This window comes from Diabrotica virgifera, chromosome 7 (genome assembly GCF_917563875.1).
Source record: "Diabrotica virgifera virgifera chromosome 7, PGI_DIABVI_V3a".
NCBI classification, from domain to species: Eukaryota; Metazoa; Arthropoda; class Insecta; order Coleoptera; family Chrysomelidae; genus Diabrotica; species Diabrotica virgifera.
Window position 1 is genome coordinate 184,109,242 of NC_065449.1, and position 13,458 is coordinate 184,122,699.

A 13,458-nucleotide genomic window follows, 5' to 3' on the forward strand; every position below is an offset into this window, starting at 1 on the left:
TTTTATGGTTTCTTACATCAGTAAAATGTATTTTGAGTTAAATAAATTACATATCTAATTATATTCTTCTTTTTGCCCCAATTAATTTATTTCAAAAAAATATATTTTGGCCACCCTGTATAAATAATAATGTTACTGTTTATATTACTGACTAGAGAATTGACTAACCTTTCAAATGAGCTACCACACGACCCCCGTTTAAATTAAAAAAAAATCATCGATTACATTAAACACCCAAATGAATGAAGTCACTATTATAGTATATAATATGTAAAAAAATCATAATTTAGAAATAAAAATCGACCTGTCTCTGGATTTTTCTCCAAAGTGGACTGTTTTCGATAAATTGAATTTATTCCATTATTTTAAACATCTCTATACAGGTGAGTCCACGAGTCTTTACCCGTGCGTCATCCTTTAAAGTTAAAGCATATGAAATAAGTCGGAAATTTACTAAACGCAACAGCAAGTGACAGTAAGTAGCTACTGTTCCAATCACGGGTTAAAATTTGACGTTATCAAATAAATAAAATGGCAAAGGTTTTGCTTTAAAATTTTGGTGCAGAATTACAGCTACATTTGAAGTAGCTTAATAAATTCTTTTATTATCATTGATTAATAAATAAATAAGCAATTTATAAAAATATTTAATAACATATTTTCTTTTTGATATTTTATTCACTTTGGCGGAACAGTGAACACAAGCATACCTTAACTGTATCAATGAGGTTAGTTGTCAAAATTAATCGTAAAATAACAGAAACTTATCATAAAATTTCAAACTCCAATATAAAATTAGTTAAGAAAACAACTGTTTGTATACTATAAAAAACTTCAACAAACTGACAGCCTTAAATGTAAACAAACCAAAACGTCAGAAATTGTACTTAAAATATGTGAAAACATCCCAAATCGTCTTTTTTGTACCTATCTATTTTCATTGTACTGAGCGTAGATCGTTCATAAAAATAACATGTGTTTTTACTTAATAAGAGACGGTAACTGCATGGTTTGTCATTAGTTTCATGCGTGGAACAGAATGATGCTAGATAAAAAGTAAGTGTTTTATCTCGCCAGGTATTAATAAGGCACGGGTAAAGACTCGTGGACTCAAGTGTATATGTATTATATACAGTGCCGAGCGCGCTAATAACCGGCAAAATCACGTAAAAGATGGAACACATATTAAGTTATTAGATAAAAAAAATAAAACTAGTAGATCTGGGGAGTTTAGCGACAAAAACCTATAAATTTACATTATATTTACTGCCTCCCACCTTTAGACGTATCGCACGAGTTTAGCAACTGCCACTGTGAGAGTGACTGTTTTAGCTGACATTCTCCTCTGATACGTCTAAAGGTGGAAAACAATAAATATAATTTAAATATATACGTTTTTATCCCTAAATTTCCCAACTCTACCAGTTTCATTTCTTTCTATCTCACAACGTAATATGTTTTCCATCTTTTGCGTTATTTTGCCGATTATTAGTGCGCTCATCAATGTATACAAAAGTGACTACATATTAGGTACAGTTATTATTGTTGGGGTGGAGATGATAGGTTTTTTCTTTAGCTTTGAATTTTACAAGACGTCAAAAAGTTGTCCTGTGGATAAGATCAGTATATCAAAAAAATATAGTTTTTATATTGTACTTGGAAAGCAAAAATTCTATACAAAATCATATAAAAAAATAAAATGTTTGTCTTCAAAGAAAAACAAACACCAGCGCAATAAGAAACAACAAACCATGGTTTTGTCAAGAAGTCAAAGAACCCGCAGAACAAAAGAGAAAATGCTATATATGTGTTACAAAAGCACCGGAACGCAGGAACAACGCGCCATCTATATAGAAAAAACAAACAGAATAAATTCGCTAATAAGTACAACAAAAAGAGAGCATTGGATCAAGTTCACAAGTGACATGGATCACTACATCTATGGCGCACTGAGGAAAGTTTGGAAAATGCTAAAAAACAGAAAAAAAAACAATAAATGAATTTGTACAGACAACAGCGATACCAACTGAGACATGGGAAAATATTTCAAACAACCCTACGAAGGTGAAGAAGCCAATGACGAACACGATTACAAAACAGAAGACAGGTATATCACTAAAGAAACTGAAGGAGAAGCGAAAATGAAGATTTTAAAGAATAGACGATCGCCAGGTACTGATGGAATACCGAACGAACTGTTGAAATACAGCGGTCAGAAAGTCACTAATTATTGTCTCACGGCATTGTTTTTACAAAATTTTAGACAGAGCAGAGATACCACACGATTGGCACACCAGTATCACAATACCCATTTTTAAGATAAGAAAGGACAAAGATCATATCCGGACAACTACAGAGGAATAACTCTCTTAAATACGACAATGAAGTTATTCACAGGCATATTCAAGGATAAATTGGATTCACGACAAAGACCAGAGAAGAACAGGAAGGATTCAGAAAACACAGGTCGACGACTGATGCAATATTTGTCATGAAACAAGTGAAAGAGAAGTAGATAAAATTTAACAAACCCGCATATATTTGTTTCGTAGACCTAACGAAAGCATTTGACAGTCATAAAACAAATGAACAATAACAGCACGACAAAAATTAAAACAGACGACACCACTACGGCCAACATACCAACACCAGGGGAAATCAGACAATTATGATTCGACACCTCAGTCCATTTCTACTCAATATACTAATGGATGAAATAATAGAAGATGTGGAATTGCTACAACTAGGATACATGAAGACACTAATGAAGACACTATAAAGTGAATAAAATGAAGATACTAAGAGCAATAGCAGGGAAGACAAGAAGATATATAATACGAAACAACTTCATCAGGGAACAATGTGGTGTGCAAGATGTAGTCAGATGAGGTAGGCAAAAATGAAGAGAATGGTTCAGTCATGTATAAAGAATGGAGGAGCACAGACTACAAAGAATTGCACTAGAACGAAAGCCGGCAGGCAAGCGTCCACCGGGGAGAGCACCAAAAAGATGGAGTGATAGCTGGTAGTCTACCTCTCAAGAAATACTTCAACGTCGGAATTAAGAAATCGACAGATCTACAACAAGTATAAGAAGAAGATATTTCGTAGTTTATTATTATTTATTTTGTCTTTAGTGTATATTTTGTTTGTTGAGCAAGTATGTCTTTCTGTTATGCAGTTTTGATAGTTTATTTTTGATGAACATATTATATACGCAAAAATTTAAAATAAAATAAAGTTTAATGAGTTTGAGGTCTTTCTTCATTCGAATAAAATTGCATATATTTTTATTACGATAATTAGTGGCACCCACTTTTACATACATATTTTATGAACACGTAAAATCAGTGTTGAGTTTAAATAACTAATATACACTTTAATCAGAAAAACAGTCAATGTGACCCCCATAAATGTGGCAATGCTGCGTGGTGCTTGTTTGTAATATATTATCAAAATTTTATACAGATTGGGTGCCTATTTATCAAATAGTTTCTGGGTGCCTAAATATCAATATTTACTATATACAATATACACCGGGAGCTACATTGACGTCGATTTACTGGGTGCCTGTAGCTACAGTTAATATATATATATATATATATATATATATATATATATATATATATATATATATATATATATATATATATATTGTCTAAGCAATAATTTAAAAAATTTTATAAAAATTTAGGAAAATTTTTGAAAGGAACATTCAAATCTATCAGGAAAATATGAATAATAATAACGCAAGCATTATACAGGGTGTCCCGAAAAGATTGGTCATAAATTATACCACACATTCTGGGACCAAAAATAGTTCGATGGAACCTAACTTACCTTAGTACAAATGTACACATAAAAAATGTTACAGCCCTTTGAAGTTACAAAATGAAAATCGAATTTTTCAATATATCGAAAACTATTAGAGATTTATTATTGAAAATGGACCTGTATCATTCTTATGGCAGGAACATCTTAAAACAAAATTATAGTGAATTTGTCCACCCCATAAAAATTTTATGGGGGTTTTGTTCCCTTAAACCCCCCCAAACTTTTGTGTACGTTCCAACTAATTCATTATTGTTGAACCATTAGTTAATCACAACATTTTTAGAACTTTTTTGCCTGTTAGTATTTTTTCGATGAGCTAGTTTTTGTCGAGATGTGGCTTATTTTTTAATATGTTTACATAAAAATTTTATGGGGGTTTTATTCCTTTAAACCCCCCAAATGTTTGTGTACGTTCCAATAAAGTATTATTTTGGTACCATTAGTTAAACACAGTGTTTTTAAAACTTTTTTACCTCTTAGTCTTTCTTTGATAAGTTACCTTTTATCGAGATGTGGCTTCTTTTTCAAAATATACCTAAAAATGTAAATTATAAATAAATTTTCAGATTATTAACAGCTCTCTATAATCGTACTTAACCATATACAAATATGTGGTGGATTCGAAAACTATTCAAAATATCTCGATAAAAAGTGGCTTATCGAAAAAGTACTAGGAGGCAAAAAAGTTTTAAAAACATTGTGTTTCACTAATGGTGCCACAATAATAATTTAATTGGAACGTACACAAAAGTTTGGGGGGTTTAAGGGAACAAAACCCCATAAAATTTTTATGGGGTGCACAAATTTCACTTTAATTTTTATTTAAGATGTTGCTGCCATAAGAATGCCACATGTCCATTTTAAATAAAAAATCTCTAAGAGTTTTCGATATATGAAAAAAATCGATTTTCATTTTATAACTTCAAAGGGCTGTAACTTTTTTTGTGTGCACTAGTGTATATAGGTTAGTGAGGTTCAATCAACCTATTTTTGACTCCAGAATCTGTGGTATAATTTATGACCAATCTTTTCGGGACACCCTGTATATGTGGAAATTAAAAATTTCATAACACTATTAATTAATTAATTATTCTTATTTGTGATAGCTATTGACATGTCATGTAATATCCTATTGATTATTATAGAATTCAAGATTAAATGATTATATTTACAACAGCAACCAGGATGTTCGTCTAGAATTAGATGCAAATACCACAAGAAGTGCATGTTTAACATAATTACTATACTTTAACTTCAATTAAAATTAATCAAAGTATAGAGCACTTTGATTACTTTATTACTGGATCGTGTAGTTTAATACATATTAGTCTAAGATCCGAATCTAGGTCGACCTTTACCCATCTGCTTTCCGGATGAAACTTTTTTTTTAATTAAATTTCATACATAGACAAATTTTCTTGCATGATTTGCCTATAAAAATCTTGTCATAACTACTGTAACGTTACAAATGTCACATCTTTGATATTTTATTTTTAAATAATTATTTTACTGTAACGTTACAAACTTCACATCTTTGATATTTTATTTTTAAATAATTATTTTACTTGATTGTCTTTAATATTTCATTAACAATAATTTTCTTCTATTTGTTTTACTAGTTTTCTTCGTTAAAAACTCGTTGCCGCCCTCTTTTATTGCCCTCTTTTTTTATCCTCTTTTATTATCCTCTTTTATTACCCTCTTTTATTATCCTCTTTTATTATCTTCTTTTATTATCTTCTATTTACTATATCTCATTTCATCTAACATCTAAATCAACATACTGAACATACCCCGTACATTGTTACTCTGTAAGTATCTGTTTTTCAATACGGAACATGCCCGCCACTACCTATGTCGCACTGTCATGAAAGTGACACTTCATCACTACTCGCTGTCATTTCAGTTATCCAAATGGCGGTGGTAATCTTATAAAAGGCATGTAATGTGAAAAATAAATAATTTTTATTCCAAATCAAATCTTCTCTTGGGGTGAGTTTTCATACAGTTTTTTTAATAATTTCTTACAGTCATTATATTGCATCCATACCCAGCTTCTTCTATCATTTTTTCTAATATTTTTTATATCTAACCTCCAATGTCAAACCATGTGTTCTGATATTTTAGTTTTAAATATATCATCTTTTTAATTTACATATATGCACGTAAATAATCAAAATTTTAACTATTCTCCTCATCTAAATTCCATTTAATTTATCCTTGCCATCTAATATTTTTGGATACTATTTGGCAAAGGTACAATTTGGTTATTAACTTCTTGATTGTCGATATGTGTGTTTTTATCTTATAGTTTTTGGGAATAGAATAAACCTTTCTCCTTCCGGGAGCCTCCAACATTAAGCCATCCACACCGGTGATGGAACTAGGGCTATACAACAACGATTGACCATGACATCCAGACTACAGCACCCAACATCATCAGCTGCAGGGGCCTAGCGCCAAAGATCCGCCCAGGCCTACAAGAAGTCTACAGCAGTACCATACGACATCAAGAAGTTACCACCAGATACCAAAAGCCATAAGTATAATCCAGAATTGTTAGTTTTTGGCAAGAATTTGAATATATTTGTTAATGCAGTTTTACAAGTCATATTTTTATTACATTTTTATGAACAATAAACATGATTAGTTAAAAATACTGTTTTGTTTGCTTCCATTCTAAATTTTCAGAGTTCATTTCTAAAATTAGGACAAGACGAACACACACCTGAGAGACTGAGCTAAGCTGAGGGTGTACCGATGGCTATCTTGGATGATTGGAATAATATTTTCGAATATTATTTCAATTAGCTGGGGTAGTCCATAGCGTTTCACTACCCTTAATGGTGGCGTAGGGTTTGAAATCAATATTTCAAGAACATAATTGTGATTTTTTTTAAAGTATGGTACAAATATTTTATTTTTAAATTTCAGAAAAAAATTCAAGGAAAATATTTAAAAATAAGCCAATTGTTGCAAGTTGTTAAAGACACATCAAAAACTGGACAACAAAATTCAAAAAGGTTTTCTTAGCTCATAAGTTTCTCGAGGTAACTCTTTGAGTTTTTTAGTATTGTCGATATTTGGGTTCTTGGTATCACTCAGAAATCAAAACTACGATTTTTTTGGAAAATAATCATATTTATGATTAAACAAAATGAGTTAAACAAAAAATAAGCATAAAATTAAAAATATCCCGATAGCGTTACTTCAAGAAATCTCAAAAGAAAGTATATACAAAACTCCAGGTGGATCGGTCAAGTAATTTTTGAGTTACAATGTCTTTCGCCTTTGAAAAAAGCAGTTTTGAGAAAAACCCTTTTAAAGTATTGTCCAATTTATTTTCTGTCTGTCAAGTCGTAAAGTGATGCACTCTGGAATATGTTTTTGAATCGCGGAGTTGTGTACAATAGAGAATGGGAACGTCTGTTGACCATTGTTCATTACGTTCAAGCGCGCTGGCACGAACATGCTGCAAATCGAGTCGAAGGTAGGGATATTCAACACTACATCCCCACCTCCCTACCTTCGACTCGCAGTAAGTTCGCTCCAGCGCTCTTGAGCCTAGTGAGAAACTTTCAACAGCTGTTCCATTCCTTTTTTGTAAATTACTCCGCGATTTAAAAACATTTTCCGGTTTGCATCACTTTACGATTTGACAGATAAAAAATAAATTAAAAATAAAAGTTGACAAAACTTTAAACGAGTTTTTCTCAAAACTGCTCTTTTCAAAGGCGGTAGATATTGTAACTCAAAAACTACTTGACCGATCCACCTGAAATTTTATATATATTTTGTTTGGACATTTCGTGAGGTACGCTGTCGAGATATTTTTTATTTTCAATTTTAATTTTATTCCTTTTTCATTAGTACCTAATTTTAATTCTTTCAGTGAAGCAGGAGTGGTATTATAAAATTATCCTTTTTAACTACATAGGAGGAAGTCCAGGTGAGCTAAATCGGAAAATCTTGCTGGTTGTTTAATAACAGTTTTCGTCGAATATATTATCTAGAAAAACGCTATGGCCTTACGTTTATATTATAAGGCGTAGGTGCGCAGTCTTGGTAAAAAACAAATGCAATGAGTATTTGTTATCAATTTCGATCAACTGTGTTCACCTATAATTTTAGATATAATATGTTTGTCCGTTCAAATTGTGTCAAAAAGTAAGATCCAATACTTCTAATTTTAATGGCTGTTGAGGATGTGTTTTGTGGAAAACTCTAGAATTTTCATTAGCTCAACAACGACGTTTGTTTTGATTTACAGTACCATTTAGAATAAAAGGACTCTGAAACACAAATGCAAAATTGAAAGATGGTTACTTTTTATTTTTTCACAAATGCTCAGTCATATTCTCACAAAACTATAGTCGGCTGCCTGGATTATCGTTATTTTGTTCCACCTACCTCTACCGAAAGTATACTTTTCCGGACCTGATTGTAGGGAGCAAAGTTGTACTTTTCCTCCCTAGGGAGGAAAAGTAAAAGTGACGTCATGGTATTTCATTCATGAAATATAACTTATTGACGCCCTGTACATTATCTATTTTCTATTACGTAAGTATCTATACATTTTAACATTTATTTAAAAACACTGTATTTTACAGAAATTGTTATTCTGATTTAACAATGTTTACATTAGTAATTTGACTTATATTTGACAGTTGACAGTTATATTGTACCTACTTGTTAGTTTTAGTTCTAATAAATTTTGTTGGTTAGTTACGTGAATAAATTAAGTAAAAATGAAAAAATATCTTATTATTTGAGGAAGGTGGAAAAACCATATGTATAACATGGGAGTAAAGTGTCTTTTCCTCCCTTGAATGATTACGGGAGAAACGGGAGATCACGGGATTTCATTCTCGGGAGAAAAAGTAGCACTTTCCTCCCTTGTTATACAAATAGCTATTTCCTGTATCAGATGTATTGTTTAAGGATAAAATTTGTAACGTTTTAGTACTACGTAAAACAGTAGTACGTGAAAAACTAGATTCCCTTTGAGCCCTTTTATTGTATTTGAAGTAACATGACTAAAATTACTACTCCTGTCGCTTCAATCCTAACACTTTTTCTACACTCCCTTTTTTTGTCAGTTCTTAAGAGGAAACAGTAGCGATCAACAGGAAGCGAAAACGCGTTCCAAGATTGCGGCTGTAATTTTGAATATTTTTTCGAGATATTTGGCACACGTATTCGTAATATAATAAAGAATGGCGGTACAGAGCCCAATTTGAAAAATATATTAATATGTGGAAATTACTGAGTAATTAAAATACAATATTAAAAAAACGAGCCTGTACCGCCATTAAGAAGAACAAAAAAATACACTTTCTTCAAATAAACTTTTTTATCCGATGCCTAGATTTTGTGTCATTTTGGAACTACTAAAATTTTTTATTTCATTTGTAGTTCCAAAATGACACAAAATCTAGGCATCGGATAAAAAAGTTTATTTGAAGAAAATGTATTTTTTTGTTCTTCTTAATGGCGGTACAGGCTCGTTTTTTTAATATTGTATTTAATTACAGAGTAATTTCCACATATTAATATATTTTTCAAATTGGGCTCTGTACCGCCATTCTTTATTATATTACGAATACGTGTGCCAAATATCTCGAAAAAATATTCAAAATTACAGCCGCAATCTTGGAACGCGTTTTGGCTACCTGTTGATCGCTTCCAATTTCATCAATTTTTTAAATAGTTTTAATACATATGAGTGATGAAGGAGCTTATCTTGATGAAGTTGATTAAATAAATTCGCCGTTTCCCTTGTACACTTTCCATTTTTTTTAATGAAAATAATTTCAACGCGTTTTGCGATAGAATAGGCCATTTTAAACGAATTTAAAATTGTTTTGAATATCGCTAGTAAACTCTACCAACAACAGTTCAAATAACTTTTTGAAAATTTCTTTCAATGCAATTTTTGACGTGACGAAAATGATTAAAATTAATACTAGTAAAACGTAGGCGTTGCCTTTAGTTCTTAAGAATACGCCAGTCAATTGGAGCAGGAATAGGATATTACCTCCGAATTTTATCCTACTGCATAGATTTTAATGAAATTTTGGGCCTGGCCTCTACTTATCTCCTAATTCAAAGTCTACCCTATGCCGATGTGTGCTTTTATCTTGGGGTGGTTCCCACCCCTTCTTAGGGGTGGAAAATTTTTTGGTTAAAATTACCACGGAATTCGCTAGAGAACCTAATTCTAAGCAAAAAATGTTCTATAATTTTTTTTAAAACAATACTTTTTGAGATATTCGTGGTTGAAAATTGGCCATTTTCATTGAAACATAATAGGTACGTTTTCGAACGGTTTTTTGCGAATACCTTAAAAACCATGCATCTAACTAAATAAACTGTATTAAACATTTTTATAGGTTATAAAAAAACAAAGAGACACTTGCCTTCATAAGTCTTCTAGTTATAATAAAAAATAGATATGGTAGGTGAAAATAGTTTGTTTTTTGGTACATTCTCAAATTGGTGTATTCAACTTGAAATAACAGAGAAACGGTCGATTTTAGGTATGTAATGCTACCAATACCTTTTGTAGTGCTTGAAAAGACCTTTAAAGTGAGATTAAAGGTCCATTACATTAAAACTAAGCGAGGTATGCTGCAAACAAAATTGATAACTATTGTATTTTAAGAAAAAATGAGAAGTAATTTTAACCCCCATCCACCAAAATGTAAATGTATCGTTTTCCTTCCACAATACCTTTTATTATAGTGTTATTTCTATGTTCAAAAAGTTGGATGGGTTTAAAATGAATGGTTTTTGAAAAAAAATTATAGAGCGCATTTTTAAGTTTTCTTAATAATCTTCTTTTTCTTCATGTAACTTGAAAATGATAAGAGATACAGTAATAAAAAATAAAAAGAAATTTTTATCTGAAAAAGCCCTACATTTTTGTGTGGTATCTTCTTTTCGCATCTCGTATCTTTTTCGAGTTACATGGAGGAAAACGAAGATTTTTAAGAAAATTTAAAAATGCGCTCTATAATTTGATCTTATTTTTTTCAAAAACCATTCATTTTAATCCAGTCCAACTTTTTAAACATATAAATAACACTATAATAAAAAGTATTGTAGAAGGAAAATGATGTATTTAAATTCTGATGGATAAGGGGTTAAGTATACTTCTCATTTTTTTTTAAATACATTAGTCATCGACTTTTTTGCAAAATATCTCGCTTAGTTTGAACGCAATCGACATTTAGTATTGCTAATTTTAAAGGTCTTTTCAAGCACTACAAAAGTTATTAGTATCATTATACACCTAAAATCGACAGTTTCTGTGTTATTTCAAGTTGAATACACCGATTTGAGCATGCAGCAAAAAAACAAACTCTTCTTACCTACCATATCCCTCTTTGTATTTTAAGTAGAAGATTTATGAAGGAACGAATCTCTTTGTTTTTTTATAACCTACAGAAATATTTTGTATAGTTTTTTTGTTAGATGCATAGTTTTTAAGGTATTCGCAAAAATCCGTCCGAAAAGGTGTCATTTTTCAATGAAAATGGCCAATTTTCAACCACGAATAACTCAAAAATATTGAGTGTTCAAAAAATACTTATAGAACAGTTTTTGCTTAAAATTAGGTTATCTAGCCTCTTCCGTGGCTATTTTAACCAAAACATTTTTCACCCCCGAGAAGGGGTGGGAACCACCCCCAAGATAAAAAAACACATCGGCATAGGGTAGACTTTGTTTCTTGAGCTATTTGCTAGTTGCAGTGAAAATATCAAGTAAATCGATGTGGTAGGATGGAATCCGGAGGGAAAACCCTCACTGACTGTCCTAGAAGTGCAATACTTTTAACAAATTGATCCGTTTTTACGAGAACAGAGTTCATAATATGAAAAGTAATATAATGGATAGCTGATTTCTCCAGCGAATTACCTATCTAAAGATGTTGCTACACATGGCCTTTTCCCTATTTAAAATTAAATGTTTGAGGTACAGGAAGAGAGTAGGTCGACAAATGGCCGATTTGTATATCGATAAGCTATGTCCCCTTTGAGCCACTTGTTGAAATCGTTTTTAAAAATATTACATCGAAGGCTTTACAGAATCTGCGAAGAACAAGTATCCCCAACGCAATTTGGTTTCATGAAAGGTTTTGGAACAAGAGAAGCACTGTTCAGTATACAAGTTCCCTTCCAGCGTTGTTGGGACATGAACTGTAGTGTATACGCTTGTTCCATTGATTATTAAAAGTCGTTTGACACAATACAACACAAAAAAATGATGGATGTTTTACAAGATAAGGGGAATTGGCAGCAAAGGTTTAGGTATAATCAAGAACTTATATTGGAATCAGTCAGCATATATAATGTCACCCCTTATATTTAATTTATATTCAGAGGCAATTTTCCCAAGAAGCCCTAGAACCCATGGAAGCAGGGATCCTGTTAAACAGCTAACAACTAACTGTTATCTTTGCCGTAACAAAGTAGCAGAGGTTAGTAGCAAATATGGACTAAAAATTAACACTTCTAAAACTAAAGTCATGATAATCAGCAAAGAAAGAATTGAGAGAGTACAGTTTACCATCAACCAAAAAGTAGTAAAACGTATGTCAAAATATACGTACCTTGGCACTACATTAAATGAGCAGTGGGATCACTCCCTATAAATTAAAGCTAGAATAGAAAAAGCAAAGGCAGCGTTCATCTAAATGTCCAAGCTGTTCAAATTACACAATTTGAATTTAGAACCGAAACGCAGACTCCTACGATGTCATATAATAAACTGCTCGTCAAAAGTTAGGGATATAGAAAATTCTGCTGAATGTTTATACAGTCGAACCCGCTTATTGGAATAGCCTTCGTGCTAAGCAAAAGTATTCCTATATCCGGGATACTGCAATAACCGATCATTGGTTGCTGGTATAAATGTTTCGGGACCTCGAATTTCTATTCCTTAAACCGGGATATTCCTTTAACAGGTATTCTAATAAGCGGGGGAGGCTGTAGTAGATTTTTTCGTGAACAGATTAACGGATTCCGCTAATTTTTTTTATTATTTTAGACTGTTCTTTAGTATTTACACAGTTATGCAAAGGTTTACTCAAACTTTTTTTTGTACTTATACCGGATGGAAGAAAAGAAATGTTTTTCTTATGTTAAGTTTGAGACGCCCTGTAGGGAGGATGAGGTACAAATGGGAGTATATATCGAAATCGAATTGTAGTCTCATGTTTTGTTAACATTTTGTTTTTTGAATGTCCCGGATATCTTTAGAAATAAAAAAAATAGGCGGTTTTGTAACTTAACATGTGTTTTAACCGAAACAAAAGTTTGAGACACCTTGTAGGGAGAAAAAGGCAGAAAGGTGAGTATACCTCGATATTTTGTTGTAGTCTCATATTTTGTGAATATTTTGTTTTTTTAATTTCTCTGATATCTTTAATAACAAAAAAACTAGACGATATTACTCTTTAATATGTGTTTTAACTGACGACATGCATCACATCACACATGTGAAACATAGAAAAACATGTTAAAGAATAATACCGTCTAGTTTCTTTGTTGTTAAAGATATCAGAGAAATTAAAAAAATAAAATATTCAAAAAATATGAGACTACAACATAATATCGGGGT